At 38.5% G+C, this 20,436-nt stretch overlaps 1 pseudogene; it reads right to left on the bottom strand.

Moving 5' to 3' along the window:
• LOC116741325 overlaps nucleotides 1-19,549 on the bottom strand; it is a 131,969-nt pseudogene extending 112,420 nt beyond the window's left edge.
• Between the last annotated feature and the right edge of the window lie 887 nt (nucleotides 19,550-20,436).

Raw genomic sequence — 20,436 nt, 5'->3', positions numbered from 1 at the left:
CATGTGGGATCTTCCCGGACCGGGGCACGAACCCGTGTCCCCTGCATCGCCAGGCGGACTCTCAACCACTGCGCCACCAGGGAAGCCCTAAATTTGTGTTCTTTTAAGCCATGAAATTTATGGTTATTTGTTTAAAAAGCAGTAGGAAACTAATATACACTATTTATTGAATAATTCATCATTTTACTTATTTGATATTTGGCATTTATCATGACTCTTCCAGGGGTAATATTTAGCAAGTGACAAACTAGTATATTTTAATCATAAATCATGATCTCTTGTAGCTTTCCATCTTGCAGGCCTAACTATCAGGTCTTTTACCCCAAATAAGAAGAAAGTAGGTATTTGCCTTCTTTAGCAAAACAGTCGGTGTCCTTGGTAAGACAACCAGACAGACATTTCCAAATTACTTTCGTCAGTAAAGAACAAAGCTCAGACTCAGTTTTCACATTTCTCTTATCTTAGAAAAGACTTATCCCTTTACCTAGGATAGCTAGGCAAAATCTTCTTACTAAATACTAGATAATATGCCACAAAGGCATTAAAGAAAAGTTAATCCTTTTTATCCCAGAAGGGATTAAAATGAAGGAGGGGAGAAGAAAGCATGAGGAAGAGAGATGCTCCCACATGAATCCTGTCTGCCTCTTTAGGTATGAGTGGAGGGAAACACAGGTGCTTTCTTCCACACTCAGGGAGAAACCGTTCTGCATAGCTTCTCCACCTAATAATGTGAGACCCAACCAGAGCTAAGGTGGGGAGGGGTATTGCATAGTGAGAAGACTGGATTTAATAGTTGGCACTCATGAGCCTCCCTAGGCCTCCATATATTTGAATACAGATTTGAGAGCCAGTAGATCTGCTTTGATGCTCATCACAGATCACAGTAGTGGTGACAGCCTAGGCTAGAGGGTAGGAAGAGAATACGGCAGGCTCCAGACATTCTTGATGGTAGATTCAGCAGAGGGAAGGTTTCTGAGCAGGTAGGGTCTACTAGGTTAGGGAAGGCCCATTAAATATGCCCAGGAACTGAGAAAGGAGAAACCACATGTTCATCAGCTATTACGTGGTCTGAGCTGTCATACTTCTCATGTGGATCATTACAGTAGACTCCTGACTGGTTTTCCCTGTTTCCACTTTTATCCCCTTCTTGTCTCTTCTCCATATATCAGGCAATGTTTATTAACTATGTGCTCAAAACCTTCCAAAACCAGTGAGATGTTTTTCTATCTCATAAAGAGTAAAAGCCAAAGTCCGTTATGACCTAACCCCCACCACCTTTCCTACCTCATCCACTATAGCTTGCCCTCTCAGTCATTCCTCTCCTCCTCTGGCCTCCTTTGTTTTTTCTCTAGCATGCTAAATACAGTCCCGCCTCAGGGCCTTTGCACTTGCCTTTCCCTTTCCTAGAATGCTCTTCTTCCAGGCATACCCATGACTCATGCCTCATTTCCTTCCAGTCTCGACCCAAATATCACCTTATTAGAGACTTTTCTCCCCATGACTTTATATAAAATAGCAACCATGTGATGCCTTACTCTCCATGTCCATTTCCCTCCTTCACTTTGCTTCCCATGTACCATGATCTGACATGATTTATTTGTTCCATATTTTTTTGTCTTTTCCCACTAGAATATGGGAAGAACAATGCCTGGGTCATGGTGGAGACTCAATACATATTTGTTGACTTTAATGAATGAGTCAGCCACAGCCAACAGATCTGTAGTAGAGTGGTGAGGCTATGTCTGTTTTTTAAGATTGAAGAATAAAGTGCAGCCGTTTGGGATACCTCTGTTTTTGAATTAAATTTCTTCCTGTTAAAGTGAGAGCCACATCTACATATTTCCAAATTGTGGCCTTGGACTCAATATTTAGACAGTAGTCTTCTATTAATGACAAACGGAAGAAGAAATTATACATTCTACTTTAGTTTCAGAGAGGTCAAAGAGAACTTTGTTGCTTTTACAGAGCAGGAATGTTCATGCCATCTCAATGTTATTATAATAAAAATCTTCCGTAAGTTTCATTCTCTCAAGAGTACTGCATGGATGATTCCTTCCTCTCACATTATACTTTCTTCTGTCTCTGGTATAATTAAACATTGCATGAAAATGAATAGGAATGGTAAAGTACGTTTTTTCCAAGAATATCACTTAGGTTTGTGAACATTTAAATGTCATGGTATGACGTATTTGATTCCATCCCAATACCCCCCAAGATACGTTGACAAGTAACACAGAGTGAGTAGCTATTCTTCAGTATATTGGAAAATTCATAATTATCCTTTTTTTCCAAAGTATGATACTCTGAGAGATGAGGCTACCTGAAATGAATTATTCCTCCTGAGTCTTCAGAATCCCGGTTCATTGACTGGACCCAGAGGATCTGCAAACAAGTAATTTCTGAAAATTATTTCTGAGATGTATTTGAATCTAATGGTGATATAAAGAACAATCTTTAGGAGAAATGCCATGTATGACAGTAAGGCAGAGCTAGTTAATCTGTTTCTATCTTTTTTGCCCATGAATATCTCTCTAAACAGCATAGTTTCTCAAGACCAGATCAAATTTGAGGATGGACAATGTGTAAAAGGAGGCTTAGCATGGGATTTTTTAAATCTGGTCTAGCTCAAGCTGGCAAGACGTGTGCTGGGTTGGAGAGAGTCTTGGTCCAAGAGGGGAACCAAGTGTTCCATTCCAGTTAGATCACGAACTGTGTGACTTTTCAAATACCCGTGGGCTTCAAGTTTTTTATGAGCAAAACAGTGGGGTTGGATAAATGACACTGAGGGCCCATTTGGGATGCTAGCTCATCACAAGCCTGATTAAATTATGAAAGAGTTGACCCTCTGATTAACTCGCATTTCAAAAGAATAGTGCTGTTTGGATTAACTTTCATTTGAGGAGGAAGTATTGAGGGAAGGAACTCCACCTATCGGGGGTTACTAGCTTATCCTTAGTAATAGTAGGTGGCAGTTTGTCAGAGTGGACGTGGTAGAAAAATCCTTGGTTCTACCGCATATGACCTCTAATGTCCCCCTAAATCCTCTCCTTTCTGGATGACTTCTCCAGATTAAGGAGAAAGTAAAATTTCTGCATGAATCCAACTAGATTCTAGCCTTCAAAATAAACTCTCCAACTAAAAAATCCACCCAAAACAGCATTTTTAAATGATTGCCAATATTTTCTTTTTCTTATTAAAAAAGTAAATATGTGAACAAAGAGAAAGATATAATTTTTTTCTTTATAGTTTCATCAAGTGCCTAGTTTTGAGGTGAAATTCAGTGTTTGAGTATTGAATAATTCAGGGTTTTTTAACAGTGAATAATGTACCTCGTAAAATCAGGTTCTTGCTGCTCTTGTTCTGTTAACAACAGATTCCTGAAGTTCCATGAATTAAATTCAACTATGTTTCTGAGAATATGATGATAAAAGGAAAGAATAATGACCATTGACTGATGAATTGATTGAAGGTGGTTTGTTCCACTTAGTTATTAGATTGTCAGCATCTACTCTGTTAAAAGCACTGGATTTCAACTTGTAACATATTAGATGTATCTTTAAAACCAATGAGCATTGGAGACTATCAATGTCTTAGATAAGCCCCTGCATACTAACTTCTGTACCATGTTTTGCCCTCAATTTATTTCTCCTCTGAAATGTTTAAACAACTAACTCCAGATGATTCAGATCATGACTTTCCTGAGCATTGAAAGTGTTGGCCCTAGCACATAAGGTACCCCTGCAACCAAAGAGAGCCAGGAGTGTTCTGCAGTGTTCCGTATCTAATTCCAGGAAAGAGTCTTTTCAGTTTTCCAGGGTGATATATGGGCTAAGAGAATTCGATGAGGATTATTTTATGCTTACACAATATTGCTTCAGAACAAGGACAGAAGATATATCTGTGTATAAAAGTGACTTTTTCAAAGGCACCCTTAATTCTAATACCCAATTTAAAATGGCCTGTGAGAAGCCCCTTGAAACTAGAAAAATAATAAATCAAAGACCCTCAAGTATATAAAGTTTATCTAGCTGCTCTGCAGAAATTTTGCCAACTCAAGTCATGATACTCAAGAAGTAGTATTTCAAAGGAGAGCTCTGCAAATATAGGGAGGATATAAATCAAGAAAGTCAGGTACAGACTAGGATCTAGCTGGCTAAAATATGAGTGAGGGTTTTGCATTTTCCACTTTATATAAAAAAGTTTTTTTGAGGAGGTATTGACTGAGGAAAGGAGTTCTGTATCCTGGCAACTTAGGGATGGCAGAATAAATTAAGAGAGAGAGCAGGTCATTGGTAGTAACAAATGAATTTTCTGTGTCTGCAATACCATCCACACCTGGACTCATCAGGTTCAATGTGAATAGCATTTAGTTAGACTTGAAGTTCTTCTGTGGCAGGTGCCAGACAGAATAACATACCATCTTAATGTTAAGGAAAAAAGAGAATTATGTTTTGGTGGGTTGTGAGGAAGAGGTAAGGACTCTACTCATCAGAGGCAGAAACTCTGATTAGTTAGGATGGGAACTTACAGAAACAGAAAGGCCAAGTAACTTTATGTGTTAGTTTGCTGGGCTGCCATTTTTACCGAACCAAACGTGGGTCCACTTGCCAGCGCACAGTAAAGCCAATATACTGACACCAGGATGTGATGAAAGAAAGTGCAGGGTTTATTATAAGGTGCCAGACAAGGAATCAGGGATAGCTAGTGCTCAAAAAGCCCTAACTATCATGGGTTTCAGGAAGGCATTTTTATTTATTTTTTGTTTGTTTTAACATCTTTATTAGAGTATAATTACCTTACAACGGTGTGTCAGTTTCTGCTTTATAACAAAGTAAATCAGTTATACATATACATATGTTCCCATATCTCTTCCCTCTTGCATCTCCCTCCCTCCCACCCTCCCTATCCCACCCCTCTAGGTGGTCACAAAGCACCGAGCTGATCTCCCTGTGCTATGCGGCTGCTTCCCACTAGCTCTCTATTTTGGTAGTGTATATATGTCCATGCCACTCTCTCACTTTGTCCCAGCTTACCCTTCCCCCTCCCCATATCCTCAAGTCCTTTCTTTAGTAGGTCTGCATCTTTATTCCTGTCTTGCCCCTAGGTTCTTCTCACCATTTTCTTTTTCTTTAGATTCCATATCTATGTGTTAGCATATGGTATTTGTTTTTCTCTTTCTGACTTACTTCATTCTGTATGACAGCCTTTAGGTCCATCCACCTCACTACAAATAACTCAATTTCATTCCTTTTTATGGATGAGTAATATTCCATTGTATATATGTGCCACATCTTCTTTATCCATTCATCTGTTGATGGACACTTAGGTTGCTTCCATGTCCTGGCTATTGTAAATAGAGCTGCAGTGAACATTTTGATACATGACTCTTTTTGAATTATGGTTTTCTCAGGGTATATGCCCAGTAGTGGGATTGCTGAGTCTCAGGAAGGCATTTTTTTCTTGCGGTACGCGGGCCTCTCACTGTTGTGGCCTCTCCTGTTGCGGAGCACAGGCTCCGGACGCGCAGGCTCAGCGGCCATGGCTCACGGGCCCAGCCGCTCCGCAGCATGTGGGATCTTCCCGGACCGGGGCACGAACCCGTGTCCCCTGCATTGGCAGGCGGACTCTCAACCACTGCGCCACCAGGGAAGCCCAGGAAGGCATTTTTAAAGGCAAGGTGAGGGAGAGGAAGTGCATGGTCTGTGATCAGCTTGTGTATAGTTCTGATTGGTTGATGGTGAGGTAACAGGGCAGTGTCACGGGGGTTAACATTATCAATCCTCAGGCTCTAGTAGGCCTATGTGCTCAAGGTCATCAAGTAGTTAACCAAAGCCTTCCATTTGGTGGGGGTTTTAGCATCTGTAAAACAGCTCAGGAAATGTGCTGATCCTGTTACCTAGGTTTTTCAGAGACTCGCTAAAGCAGAGGATATGGGGAGGAGTCTGTCTCCAGAATGCCCCATAGGGAATATCACTGACTTGGTGATTTAAACAAGAGACATTTATTTTCTTACAGCTCTGGAGATCACAAATCCGAGATCAAGGTGTTGGCAGGTTGGTTTCTTCTGAGGTCTCTATCCTCGGCTTGCAGATGGCCACCTTCTTGCTGTATCTTCACATGACCTTTCCTCTGTCAGGTGCCTCCCTGGTGTCTCTACCTCTTCTTATGAGAACATTCATATTGGATCAGGCCCCAGCATAATGGCCTCATTTTAATTTAACTTAATCAGGTCTTTAAAGACCCTACTTCCAAATACAGTCACATTCTGAGGTACTGGGGGTTAGGGCCTCAACAGATTAATTTTGTGTAAGTGGCACATTTGAGCCCATAACACAGCACAAGAGGTGAAAAATGATGATTTGTTACAAACACTCAAAAGGAGATAACTACCTAAACTTGACATTCAATTAAGAATGCTGAAAAGACTTTTTCAGAATGCCTGCAATAGGCTACTTATACCAGGGAACTGCTAGGGTATGAATCCATGGTAGGTACCAGCCCTGTTTAGTTTGTGGTCTTCAGTGAACTGTGGTCCCTGGATAGTTGCCATTCTCTGGGACAGTCTCGTCCCACAACCAGTTAGAATAGTCCCACTTGCCAAATTCCATAAGAGCAGACTACTCTTTATCTCCTAGTCTCCTAACTTGCTTCATAGACTACACTCCAATATCTCTGCCCCTAGGAAGCTTAAGTATTAACCAGGGAGGACTAGAATGGCTTCTCCAGGTATAGCTATTCATACAGTCTCATTTCTTCTTCCTAATACACATGGTAATTGTAAATACAATTTTGCAAATAATTTTTAATTTAATGTTTTCTTTTTCTACCATATTATGAGAGTCTTGTTGACAGCTGTACACTTGGTACATCTATGATATAATAGATGCTCAGTGATTATTTTCTGAATAAATAAAAATCCAGTTACTATCCTTTAGTCTCTTGCTATGTGCTCAGCATCATGGTTTTCCTGTGCGTACCATGCTGCGTGATTCCCAGCCTCAAGGAACAGAAAAAATGTTTGGAAAACAAAGCAAAATGAGTGAAATGAAACTGGGTGTTTGAATGAATGTATGGTGCTGATGAGATGATCATAGGGGAGAAAATGTAAAACAATAAAAGTTTCTTGAAGTAGATGGGGTATGAACCAGACTTGGAAGGACAAGATACATCTAGAGAAGGAGGGGGGTTGTAGCATAGATGCAGGCATAAGAGTTAAGACAATCCATGGGACTTAGCCGGGCAAATGTTTTTGCTCTCATTTTAGGAGATAGAGCCCTCTGTATTTCTGAAATGAATATCCTTCAAAAAAAAAAAAAAAAGTGACACTGCTTGCTACTTCTTACCCGCCATCATTATTACTAAGCAGATGACAGACACTGCTTTTGACTAAATGAACGAATTCTACACACACACACACACACACACACACACACACACACACACACTTTCTAAAAGTGGGATTGGAGGGAAAGAAATCTGATCCTTGATGGTGAGGAATGGTGAACTTGTAGATTAAGTAGCACCAGATGGATAAAACTTTAAAGTCTGTTTCACACTGTGAAAGCCAGTTGGCAAGGTTTCACCAAATTAGCTATTATGTTGTTTTGTTTTTCTTTCTTTACTGTGCAAATCAATCAGTATATAAAAATGAAAGAAAATTAACCTAAAACCAATGTCAATTAAAACAGGTAAAAAGCTCCAGAGACACTTTTGCTAGAAAAACATCAGAGAAGTTTTTGCTTGGAAAAGAGGAAAGAGGAGAGAGCAAATAAGAGTACCAGTGTCACTACCAATTTGACAAGGTGTTTGCACTGATAAGAGTCTCTAATCCACTGCCTTTTTTTTTTTTAAGTGGCTTCACATTTTCTCCCTCTGTGCAACTCTGTAATTTTAAGTGATCCAAAATGTCATATAGTTGGATCAGACAGTATGTAGCCTTTTCAGATTGCCTTCTTCCACTTAGTAAAATGCATTTAAGTCTTTTAATGGTTTATGGTTCATTTGTTTTTAGTACTGAATAATATTCCATTGTCTGGATGTACCACAATTTATCCATTTACCTACTGAAGGACATCTTGGTTGCTTCCAAGTTTTGACAACTATAGATAAAGCTGCTATAAACTTCAGTGTGCAGGTTTTTGTGGAGACATAAGTTATCAATTCCTTTGGGTAAACACCAAGGAGCGTGACTGCTGATTCATATAGTAAGAGTATATTTAGTTTTGTAGGAAACTGCCAAACTGTCTTCCAAAGTGTCTGTACCATTTTTATATTCCCACCAATGACGAGTGAGAATTCCTGTTGCTCCAGATCCTCGCCAGCATTTGGTATTGTCAGTGTTGCAGATTTTGGCCAATCTAATAGGTGTGTAGTGGTATCTCATTGTTATTTGAATTTGCATTTCCCTGATGACATAGGATTTGGAGCATCTTTACATATACTTGTCATCTGTATATCTTTGGCAAGGTGTCAGTTAATATCTTTGACCCATGTTTTACTCTGGCTGTTTGCTTCCTTATTATTGAATTTTAAGGGTTCATTGTCTATTTTAGATAACCGTCCTTTCTCAGATGTGTCTCTTGCAAATATTTTCTCCCATTCAGTGGTTGTGTTGTTGTTCTTTTGACATTGTCTTTCACAGAGAGAATTTTTTCATTGGAATGAAATCCAATTATTTCTTTCATGGATTGTACCTTTGGTGTTGTATTTAAAAAATCTTTGCCATACCCAAGGTCATGTAGGTTTTCTCCGTTGTTATCTCCTGTAAGTTTTATAGTTTTGCATTTTACATTTAGTGCTGTGCTTTTGAGGAGGAATTACAGAGCGACTAAGGGTATTGTAGTGTGAGGCAAAAAGGGAGAAGATAAAAGCAAAAGAAAGAATGAGAGAAAGAGAAGGGTGAGAAAGAAAAATGAAGGTGTTAAATCTACACGTATGTAAGAATTGTCTTAAAATGAATGGTTGCTACCTCAGGCTGATGGGATTTTAGGTCATTTTTACTTTATCTGCTATACTTTATTCTTCCATGTGTCATTTAAAAATGAGCATGCAGTGTTTATATAAACAGGAAGCATAATAAATCTGATTTTAATGGACTGGAAAAAGTTTTCAAAAGAATTTCGTGGTTGAAAATCTAAAATGTCCTTGTCTAAATTGAAGCAAAAATCTTGCACCTGAAGGAACTATGAAGAATTTCAAAAGTTGACCAGCTTGAAAACAAAACTTACATAATTTTTTTTATTGCTGGTTGACCATAGCCTACTTTAGGAGATATTTATTCAGGAAAATAACTTGGGGGATAAAAGGTATAACTATGAAAGCACTTTTATCTAAAGCTTTCTACTTTGAATATATACATTATCTTTCCAAAGAGCCACTCCAGTGTTAAGTACAGGATGCCTTCACCATTTGTCTTCCTCTGAGCAATAAAGCTGTTAGGAGCCACTATGCATAATGCCTGGTGAAATGGTCAGCTAGGAATTAAAGAACAATCATAATTTGCTAAGTTTTCTAAAATGCATTACTCTCTTTGATTCATAAAGAAGGGAGGCAAGCTGCCAGTGGCCTTCTGCAAAATCTGATTACAGCTTTGATGATTGATACCTTGCCATTAGCACAGAAAGGGAAAAAGCCTAGAAAATGAACAAAGTAAATCAGCAAAATCTTTCTAGTTTATAGTGAACACTTACACATGATTCAAAAACGTTTTAACCAAGATTTCATTTTCTGTAAATATGTGTTGCCTTCGAATATGAAAGTATTCATTTCAGTGACTTTTGCCTGAGCTGCACTTTAATCTTGTCTTCAAGAAAGTCCAAGTTGGCCTGCCACCTTCCCCAGGCTTCAAGGCTGGTGTGATTTACTTAAGTGACAGTGTACCACTCTGTCTGTATTTCTGTTTTCATTTGACAGCTCCTAAGGAGTGCATGTTGCTGTTGTGGGAGATGGGGACATTGGAAAAATTCAGAAGTGAGTCTTTTTCTTGGAAACTTCCTTGCATTTGCTAAATGTCCTGTGTCAGTTTGACATATAAGACACGCTGTCACAGCTCATTAGATAGAGCATTAGTGCATTGATTATACATTCATACCTCTCCATGACATCATGGACCAGAAAAGACAATTCATAGTATACCACAACTACAAAGGAGTTCTTCCACAGGAGTTTAAGCACAGAATAACTATCATGGTAGGATTTACTATCAACTAACGCATGACACAGGCCATCCTGTAGCAAATTTCCAATAATCAGTTGGATGAATTGTGTATAGTTATGGAAAAATTTTTGTGTATTTACATATCATCCTTGCATGTGTATGAGATACTTAGCACTGTTCAGAAGTATTGAATGGCCCACTATGTCTTTATAGATAAACATATTGACAAACTGACATTTACTGTATGCCAACATCATAACAACTAAATGTCATCATTATGAGCACTTACTATATATGCCAACAGGGTAGAGTCAATACTTATAGAGTGCCTGCAGTATATAAGACTGTAAGCTCCTTGAAGGTAGAAGCTATGTTTGTAGAGTTTAATAAAATGCCTAGTACAGAGTAGTTACGCTTCCTGCAAACAGATTTTCTTAAATGAGTGAACATACTAAGCTATACAATTCTTGTTTAATTTTCAGTCCCCCTTCCCTTCCCCCAAATTTATGATTAGGTACTTTCATTGATCTTGTTTTAAATAGATTGAAACTGAGACATAAAGAGGATTATTAACATTCCATCAATACCCAACTGATTAGTGACTTAGAGTATTGTTTTCAAGATGATTTGAAACCTTGAGGGCCTAGATAATCGCTAGGAAATTTTAAGGAAAAGCAAAGTGGCCAGAAAAAAGATGTTCCAAGAATTAACTCTAGGAATGGGTCAATGAATCTCTTTGACCTTCAGAATACTCTGTATAGTTCTCTATCTTTCAAGTTATTGAGACTGTTTTGTATTAGTTTCCTGCTGCTGCTGTAACAAACTCATACTCTTGGTGACTTAAAACAACACAAATGTATTACCTTACAGTTCTGAAGGTCAGAAGAATATTTATGCATTTTATTTCAAACACAAAAGTGTTTACACTTCTAAAGTTAGTGGGGTTCCGCTTCCTTCTTTTTTAAAGGAGGTACTCAGAGCTATATATAAATGTGTGGTTAGATCCTTATTACAACTCAGACTATATTGATTTCTCTACAAGAATCTTGGGAGTGCATTAAAATTAAACTGTAGTTATACCCATTTAATCACCTTGCAGGTATTATTTTAGTCCTCTAAATCAGACTATTTATCTAAGATGATTTTTCCTCACCATACTTTCCTTATATCATTTTCCTGATCAAATTCTTTATTCAATTTCTTTAGGTATAGGCTTACTCAGACTTGTACTCAACATTCTCCTTAGGCTGTTCCCAGATGAATGTTTAAACTTTCATTACTCTCTGAAGAGAGATTTTGTGGGTTTTTTTTGCTTTACATTTCATTCCAGAAGTTCTGTGGGATCTCCGTAGATGCCCTGGAGCAAAAGGCATGTTCCTGGAAAGGTCTCTGGACTTCTTTTCCCAGCTTCAGTCAGAATACTTCAGTGTTTTCTGGTTTATACATTGGGTTTCATTGCAAGGTTATTATTAAGGAAAAGTTTCCAAAGGGGAGTTGGGGAAATTAATTATAATGGCTGTTGTCTATGATTAGTTTATTTAGCCAAATGATACCCGTTACTGATGAGCAAAGATCTCACACATTAGGACTTCTTACATTTTGCTTCTATCCCTTCCCTGCTCTTAGATGATTGCACCCTGTCCAGGTTCTCTGCCCTTAAGGGCTAACTTCAGTTTTATCTTATGTGCAAGACTGTCTCTGGTCACTTCATTACAGAGTGATCTCTCTCTCTGGAACGCTAAGGATGACACTTGATCATATATTTACTGTCTGGTTTTGTTGTATCCCTAGTGCTATGCATATGGCCTGGCATGCAGTAGACATACAGTACATGGTGCATGATGGAAGGAAGGAACGTAGGAAGGAAGGAAGATGCACAGGGGGAAAGACAGAAGGAAGAAAGGAATTTGATATTACACGCATTGTGTTAGGTGTCACTGAACTTTCATTTCTGGGTTTAACTTTTCATATGTAAATGAAAATCTACCCAAGTAGTTTAAAGCAAAGAGAGACGACAGGTTTAGTTAACATTTATCAAATGCTCTATGATATGCTAGGTGCATTATATGATTATTCTCTTTAATTTCATCTTCATAGCAATCACGTGAAGTTTCACCAAAGAGGAAATTGAAGCTGGGCGAGTTAAGTAGCAGTCCCCACGTCACCCAGCACCAGCAGGGCTTGAATTCAAATCCCAGAGTGTGTGTGTTACATGCATTTCTTCAGGCTCCCATGAAGCTAGTCACTGCTTTCTAAATCTCACAGAACATCTGACAGGAAGCAAATACTCATTTCTTTTTTTATGAATAAATAAATGAATTATTCAGTGCCTTATTAAAGATGGATGACATTAGTGCCTTTCAATAAACTACTGCATTTCTACAATTTTGCTACTACCACCACCATCCCCACTGCCCTGTTAAGAGCCCCAACTTTAGAGCCATCCTGCCTTGGTTTCAGTTTTAGCTATCTCACAAATCAGCTGTATGGCATAGACAAGTTCCTTAGTCTTCTATGCCTCAGTCTTTTCATTTGTTACAGGAGGAAAATAATTGCACTCACTTCATTGGGTTATTAGGAGGATTAAGTGCAGTTAGCCGAGTTCCTAGACTGTAGTAAGAAGGAGCATTTATTGAGCACTGAATGCTACCACCACTTCCACCAACATTTATTGGGTTTTTAATAAATGTCAGGAATTGTGCTACATTCTCACTATAAACCTTCTAACAGGCCCATAAACTAGGTACTGTTACTGTTCCCCTTTTAGATGAGCAAACAGAAGCTTAGAATAGAAATCGCTTGCCGAAGGTCACTCAGCTAGTACATTGACAGAGCTGGGCTCACACCCAAGTCTGTCTGATGCCCCTGATCTAAATTACTAAGTCTCTGCTGAAAATCTGGCCTCTACCCGGTTGCTCTTTGGGGACTTTTTGTGTCCTCTCCTCAGTGTATAGCACCTCTCCCACTATATGTTATGTTTGGCATGTCTCTTTCATTATGTTCCCTGTTGTCCTGATTCATTGTGCATTTAGCTATGCTCACTGGGTGTCCCTAGGACTCCCTTATTTTGCTGTCAGACCTGAGGTTCCACCAAACTGGGAAGGTAGTTGGGTCTTGTTATTGCTGTGTTTGTTTCTCATTCTTTTGGTTTGTGTCAGCTGTTTTACACACACACACACACACACACACACACACACACACACACACGCACAGTCTTTCTACTCTGGGTTACCTGAGAAAATGATCTGTTATCAAAATGGAATGACATTAGCACTATGGGTTTCTCTGTGTCCTCATGGCTCAGGGGACGTCCTTGTCTAAAATAGTGCCCCCAGGAGAGCCCTATTTAATTTTCTCTAGTAAAAGCAACTTACCGGAAGCAATGTCAGTGAGGCTGTGTGCTGAGTATGTTAATCTATTACCTGGAAAATGTTTCAGCCTAAAATGGGCTGATCTCCACTACTCTGAGACACTTGTGATCTCCGTAGACGTCACCCAGTGATACAGGTTCAAAGAAAAATATCTGAAATAGGATGCTGTTCTTTCAGAGTTTAAGTAGTAAACTCTTACCTTTCTTAATTCCCTCTTTTATCCAAAGTAAAGAGACAATCCATGGACTGTTCTGAGGATGCCCGAGGCAAATGGGGCAGCTAGATATTTCGTAGGTTGCCTACTATGTGCAAGTCATTCAACATTTGTGCATTTAGTTTTTTTCACAGATACCGGGCTAGAAGCTTGGAATAAAAATAAAGACAGATTTTCAAGGGAATTGGAGTCCAGTAATACCAAATATAATACTATGTGACTTAGCGTAAATTTTCTCAATCCTCCTAGTAGTCTTGAAAAAAACAAATTATTATCTCAGTTTTTACACATGAGCAATGAGAGGCTGAGAGAGGTTTAATATCTGGTATTTCAATTAAGGACCTTTTAATTCTGCAATTCATGCATCTTACACTATATCACTGTGTCTCCCAGGGGCCACTGTGGGAAACCTCTGGGAACTTGTGTGTAGCGTAGTGCTTAAGATTGCAACTTTGACATCAGATTGTAGTTCAAGCATCAGCTGTTATCTATAACTTTTATGACTCCGGGTGTGTGTATATAAGCATGCATATGCCTACATACACACATGTATTATATGTTACATATAAATCTATATTATAGAATTGCTATGAGGATTACATGGGATACTATATTAAGCCTGCTATAAACCTAGCATGTAGATCTTTGTTAAATGGCATCTACCATTGTGTTATTAGTATTGAAGGGAGTTTCTGTTGGGTTGTCCAGTTACAGTAAGAAAAACCCTAGTGTGAGGTGTAGCTCTATTTTTCCACAGAGATAAGAAAAATGGAATTAGCTGGTGGGTAAGCTACCATTAACATGAATGAGTAAGCCCCATCCTTTCCCCTTCAATCCCTCCAGTTTATTATTTTTTAATAGAAAGATGCTTTTGAAAATAACAATGAAACAAAACCCATTCTCATCATTTATGGCTAGTTGACACTGGAACTAATTTTTGAATATGAAGTGTAAAGCCTTAAAATATTGGTGAAGTTCCATTACAATGCTATGCTATTATTGAAATGAAGTGGGTCATGGGAACCTAGTAGGAAAATGCACAGCCTTCCTGCCCTTGTATGACTCTGTGGCACATTCTCTCCAAAAAAAGAGGAAATACCATCCCAGTGATACTCCTAAGGAGCTTGAATAAATGTAGGGGCAATTCTGACCTCTTTTGCCTTAGTGATCCACAAATATAGTAATTTCTGACTCGGAGACTGGGCATGGAAGACATCTATTCATTCACTATTTCAGCAAATACTTAGTGAGCTCCTCTCTGTAGTCCTTTTCATCACATGGAAATTTTAGTCTTGAGTGATCCCCTTCTTCAGTCTTGAGTGTCCTTGAGTGTCCTTCATTCAATATAGGTCACATTTACAGTTACCTGTAATGTGCTTATGATATATACTTGAGTAATATAAGGTCATATAAAGTATCATTATAACTGCAAAAAATAAAGACAAATGTACAAAGAACAAAAGACAATATAAAAATAGTTAATATTAACTATTTTGTACTGGTGAGGTTACAGGGAATTTTTGGTATGTATATCTGTCTGTGTGTGTGCGTGTATCTTCCATCATTTATAATATTACTAAAACTTGTAGGTCATAACTTTGCCTATGCCAACATTCCTAAAGTCATCTTTGAGCTTTTACTAGCTCTGCTTTATACATATGTCATTTAATCTTCATTACTCATTATTTTTTATTTTCATTCTACACTCATTCCCAAGGTGATTCATTCAGTCTCATGGCTTTAAATACCATCTATGTTCTGATGACTTCGAAGTTGAATTTCTAGCTCTGACCTCTCCCTTGAACTCCATATGTGAAAATCCAGTTGCATACTTGACATCTTGTATTCAGTGTTTAATATCCATCGTGACAGTAACGTGTCTCATACAGAACTGATACAATCCTGACAAACATATCTCACCATTTTTTTTTTTACAAACTTCCTCTTTCTGTAAAATTTCAAGCACCACTTTTCAATGACTCATTCAAATAAAAACCCAGTATGTCCTTGATTCTTCACATTTCCAATCACCAAGTTCTACAAGCTTTATTTTTAAAACATATCCCTAGTCTGCCCACTTCTACTCTTAACCAGCCTAATCCAAGCTGACATTCTCCCTGACCTGGATGACCATGTTGGTCTCTAAGCTGGTCTCTGTTTCTTCCCTGGCATTCCACATGTCAGTTCTCCATGTAGCCATCAGGATAACATTTAAAAAATAAATCAGATCATGTCACTTACCTGCTCAAAACTGTTTAATGGTTTCCATCACATGCAGAATAGAATTCTTTCCATGACTGGACAAGACTCTTAGCGGTCATGGATTCCCTACTTGACCACATCTCCCTTCCTCTCCCCCATTCATGTTGCTTCAGACACACTGGCCATCTCATGGTTTCCTGAGCAAGCCAACCTTGTCTTCACCTGAGCTATTTTCCTGTCTTGAACACTATTCCACTCCATCTTCATGTGGCTCACCCCCTCCCTTCATTTACAACTTTTTAAAATGTTAGCTCCTCAGAGAATCCTTATCTGACTAACATAGGCAGAATAGCTACCTCCTCTGCTCGTTACCCATCTGCTTGTTACCGTTCTTTATCTTCACCTGAAACTTTACATGCATATACCATATACCCATGTAAACACACACATATTCAGATACTAATTTATTATTTGAATTACTCAGTATATTTTCTGTGTATGTTTTTCTTATAAAAACTCTCCTTTCAAGATTGTAAACACTTCAAGATCTGGGACCATGTCCCAATCTGTACCTATTGAAGGGATCAGCATATAATAATTCTTCAATAAATGTTTGTCAGGTTGAATTGAATCAATATAGAGCCCTTCACATTTATTACTCATTTGCTTGTATTGATTTTTAAACTGACTAAAAGATTAAATAATCCATCTCTGCAGGTACATACAAAGAGTTAAAATAGTTTAAAAAAGAAATACAGCTTTTGGTTTAATGCAAATCCTTGCTGGGAAGAGTCACCCTGGTAGCTTACATACGTAGCAACCCTTTGATGTCAGTACCAAGGAACTATTTTTATTGCCAATTTTGAGTTAAGGAAATTGAAAAGCTACATTGAGTTTAATATCATAAACTGTAAAAGCAGTGAATACTAGAGATTAGCTAAATCCAATTAGAGATAAATTGCAGCTAAGAAAAGCGAACAGAATTCCCAAAGTCCTTACAGACTCTTAGAACTAAGGCCAAAAAGATGAGGTGTTGGCAATGTTGAAATAAAAAATTATGTTTCATTCATACATGTTTTGAAGTTTTTCCATGAGTCTGTCTTGTCTCTTGTTCCTGGAAAGGCAGCATGCTGGGGGGGAGGGGAGCCTGGTAATGAGGATACTGTGTATCCTTATGCATTTCTCAAGGCATCCACCCTGACATCACAGGGCAAGTTTCAATTAACAGTAGATCTTGGCAGCAATACAACTTGAGTCCTTTTTTCCCCGTGTCTCTTCCAAGGTGCCAGGGTTCATCATAATATCATAATGTAATTGTAATGCACCTAGTACATTGGTGTTGTTAAAGCAACATTTTTTTCTGATATATATATATCAGATACACACACACACACACACACACACACACACACACACACACACATATATTGCTTACCTTGTTTTACCCACTCTGACCACAAGAACTATGTATAAAAATAGCCAGGTAGGGTGTACCAGTGTCATTGAGTTATTTATCTTTAACCCTTTCTGGAAGGGATCTGAGGTTTAGAAATTCATGAAAATAACAGAAAGCTTGAGATTGAATGAATCCACACTATTGAATAAATATACTGTGCTACATGATTTATGTTAGCGTGATTAAATATGGCAACTCTGCATGTTTTACAGAGGGATACTACTTTTTTATTCTCCCAAATTCAGTAGCTGATGAAATTTCTTAGCTGGGGATAGCTGAGGAAAGAGTCCCTGTTTTGATAGAACCTGAATTTCTGCTTCATTTCTTCCTCATGGCCTATGACTAAGCACATGGCAGTCCACACTGAGCATTTACTTCTTCATGTTATCTTATGATTTTCAGAAGATTCTTGCCATCGCTTAATCATATACTTAAGTTCACTGTTAGCCTTGGGAATGTCTTTATTTACAAACTACAAAAATCCACGCAAAATGCTTAGGCCACAGAACAGACTTTGCTATAAGGATATAGGACTTTATTCGAGGGCACTGTTTAGGGAATGGAATCTAAGTCTTGGGGAGATCTAATATCTGAGGCTGTAAAGCTCTCAAGAATCAAAGCAGATTTAAAGAAAGGTCTGTCTTTCTAGACAAACAATTATATCACAGCTTTTTTTCAGCATTTCTCCTTCATTCTTCAACTCCTGATTTTACTGATTTAGCTCAAATGACCAGCAGAGACAAATTGGCAGCAATCGATCCTGATTTAAATAAACAAGACAAAGTGGATCAAACCACTTGGATGAGATAGCCATCTCTGCATGAATCAGCAACGACCACAGGGAGAAGACCATAGAGCAAACGGCCTATAGCCCATTGCTTAGGCTGAGCAGAGGAAAGGTTCACAGGAGGGAATTTGGGGGCCAGGCAGACAGTGCCCCTGCTGGTAAAAGTATCAGTAGATTTGCAAGGAGGCTTTGCTGTCCTGCAGTATATGTATATTTAGTCCTGCATGTCGCTGTGTACTTATGCGGAAAGGCTTTGCTCTATGTGTACAATCCAGCTTCCTACCTTTCTCTCTGCTCTGAATGTTCAGTGTTCCCTTATCTGTATCTTCGGGTTCTGCATGGTCAATATTTACATCGCTTTTGTCTTTTGTTGAACAAACATTCTTTGGTTGTTCGTGGACAGTATCTCTCTGTTACACAAATAATGGACTTACTTTCACATGAATATTTTTTCCCCCCAAGCTTACAGGCAAATGCCAAGGATTGATGGAAAATAAACAAACACAGTGAGGTTGTTTACTATGTTTATTTCCTATCTCAAAAGGAGTTACAGCTCTCTCCAGCAATCCTACTACACATGTTAATTATGTATATTTTCCCATTCTCCAAAGACTATATACAGCCTAGTTGACTCTCCTCAAGCCTTCTCCATTCCAGCAGCCCCTTACCTTCAGCTGATAACTTGCCTCATAAGTTACTGAGCTAATAGAAATAATCAGTAGGTACTTCCTCATCTTTCCAACATCATAGTTACCAACCCATCCACATTTCTACTCATTCTGAATGGCCTTATCTTACAGTGGCTGGAGGTGGTATTGATCTTGGATAAGTTTTGCACTTCCATTTGGACTCCTGAATCTCTCCCTTCTGCTCAAAAGCCTCTCTCCTGCTTTATACACACTCTCTCCAGCATCATCAGTTTCTCCCTCTCTGTTGGATAATTCCCCTATCACAGTAAAAGTCTGTCCAAATTTTTCTTATCTTTTTGTTTATTTTTTAAATTAATATTTATTGGAGTATAGTTGCCTTACAATGTTGTCTTAGTTTCTACTGTATAGCAAAGTGAATCAGCTATACATATACATATATCCCCTCTTTTTTGGATTTCCTTCCCATTTAGGTCACCACAGAGCATCGAGTAGCCAATTTTTCCTATCTTAAAATGCTCTCTGGGGACTCTGCCGAACTTCCTCTTGCCAATAACATATTTTTCTATTTCCTTTGTTATGAGATTCTTAAAAGTGTGGTGTATAGTTGCTGTTCCCACCTACTGCCTTGCATTTTTTTTTATCAACCCACAATTGTGTTTCTGTCGCTCCCACTCCACCGAGACCATTTTGTCAAAGTTATCAATGACATCCATATTGCTAATTGAATGATTATTTCTCTGTTCTTAAGCTCTCAAAAGCACTAAATATGGCTGATTATTCCATGGTTATTTGAACATTCTTATTTTGGCTTCTGTGACAGAAAACTCTCCTGTCTTTTCTCTTACTTTGATGGTTCCTTGTTCCTGCCCTACTTAGCTACCTGATCCTCCTCTGCTCAACTTTTCAATGTTGCATTGATCCCTGGCTCAGTCCTGGACCCCCTTCTCTTCCCCAACTACTCATTCTTTCTGGGTGAACTTTTTGCCTGTGAACCATCTATATGCTCCTCACCTTCAAATTCATTACTTACAGAGTGAGCTCTTCCCACTGCCCTACACCGGTGTATGTAACTACTTACTGTACTACTGAGATTTCTAAAAGACATCTCAAACAGAAGAGATAGGAACTTCCCTCTACTCATCCTGTAGTCTAGCCCACACAAATAAATATTAAAAACACCCACTTGGTAGCTTATGCCAATAATCTAAGAGCAATGTTTAGCCTTGTATTTCACTCTTCTTACCATAGCCACTCCCCAATTGTTTTGACTATACTTTTGAAACAGTTAATCAAGTATGCACCCACTTCCCTGTCTATTGCTATAGGTCTCATCCACATCACCATCCTATCTTGCCTGGACTTCTTTAATAAGTACTTGTCTTTCATTTTATTTTCAGTACAAATCTTTTGTGTATGTACTTTCCATGCTGTCTTTTTAAAAAACTTACACATAACTTGACTCCCTCTGCTGAAAATAAAACCCTCCAGTGGAAATTTGAAGTTTAATCTAACCCATTACTCTGATTTACAAAGTTCTGCATGACTAAGCCTCTGACCAAATCTCTGAAATTATTTCCTACCAGTCTTCCCCAAGTTTATT

Source organism: Phocoena sinus, chromosome 16, assembly GCF_008692025.1.
Source record: "Phocoena sinus isolate mPhoSin1 chromosome 16, mPhoSin1.pri, whole genome shotgun sequence".
NCBI lineage: Eukaryota > Metazoa > Chordata > Mammalia > Artiodactyla > Phocoenidae > Phocoena > Phocoena sinus.
Note: the sequence above shows the minus strand (reverse complement) of the source record. Positions and strands in the feature narration are given on the sequence as shown.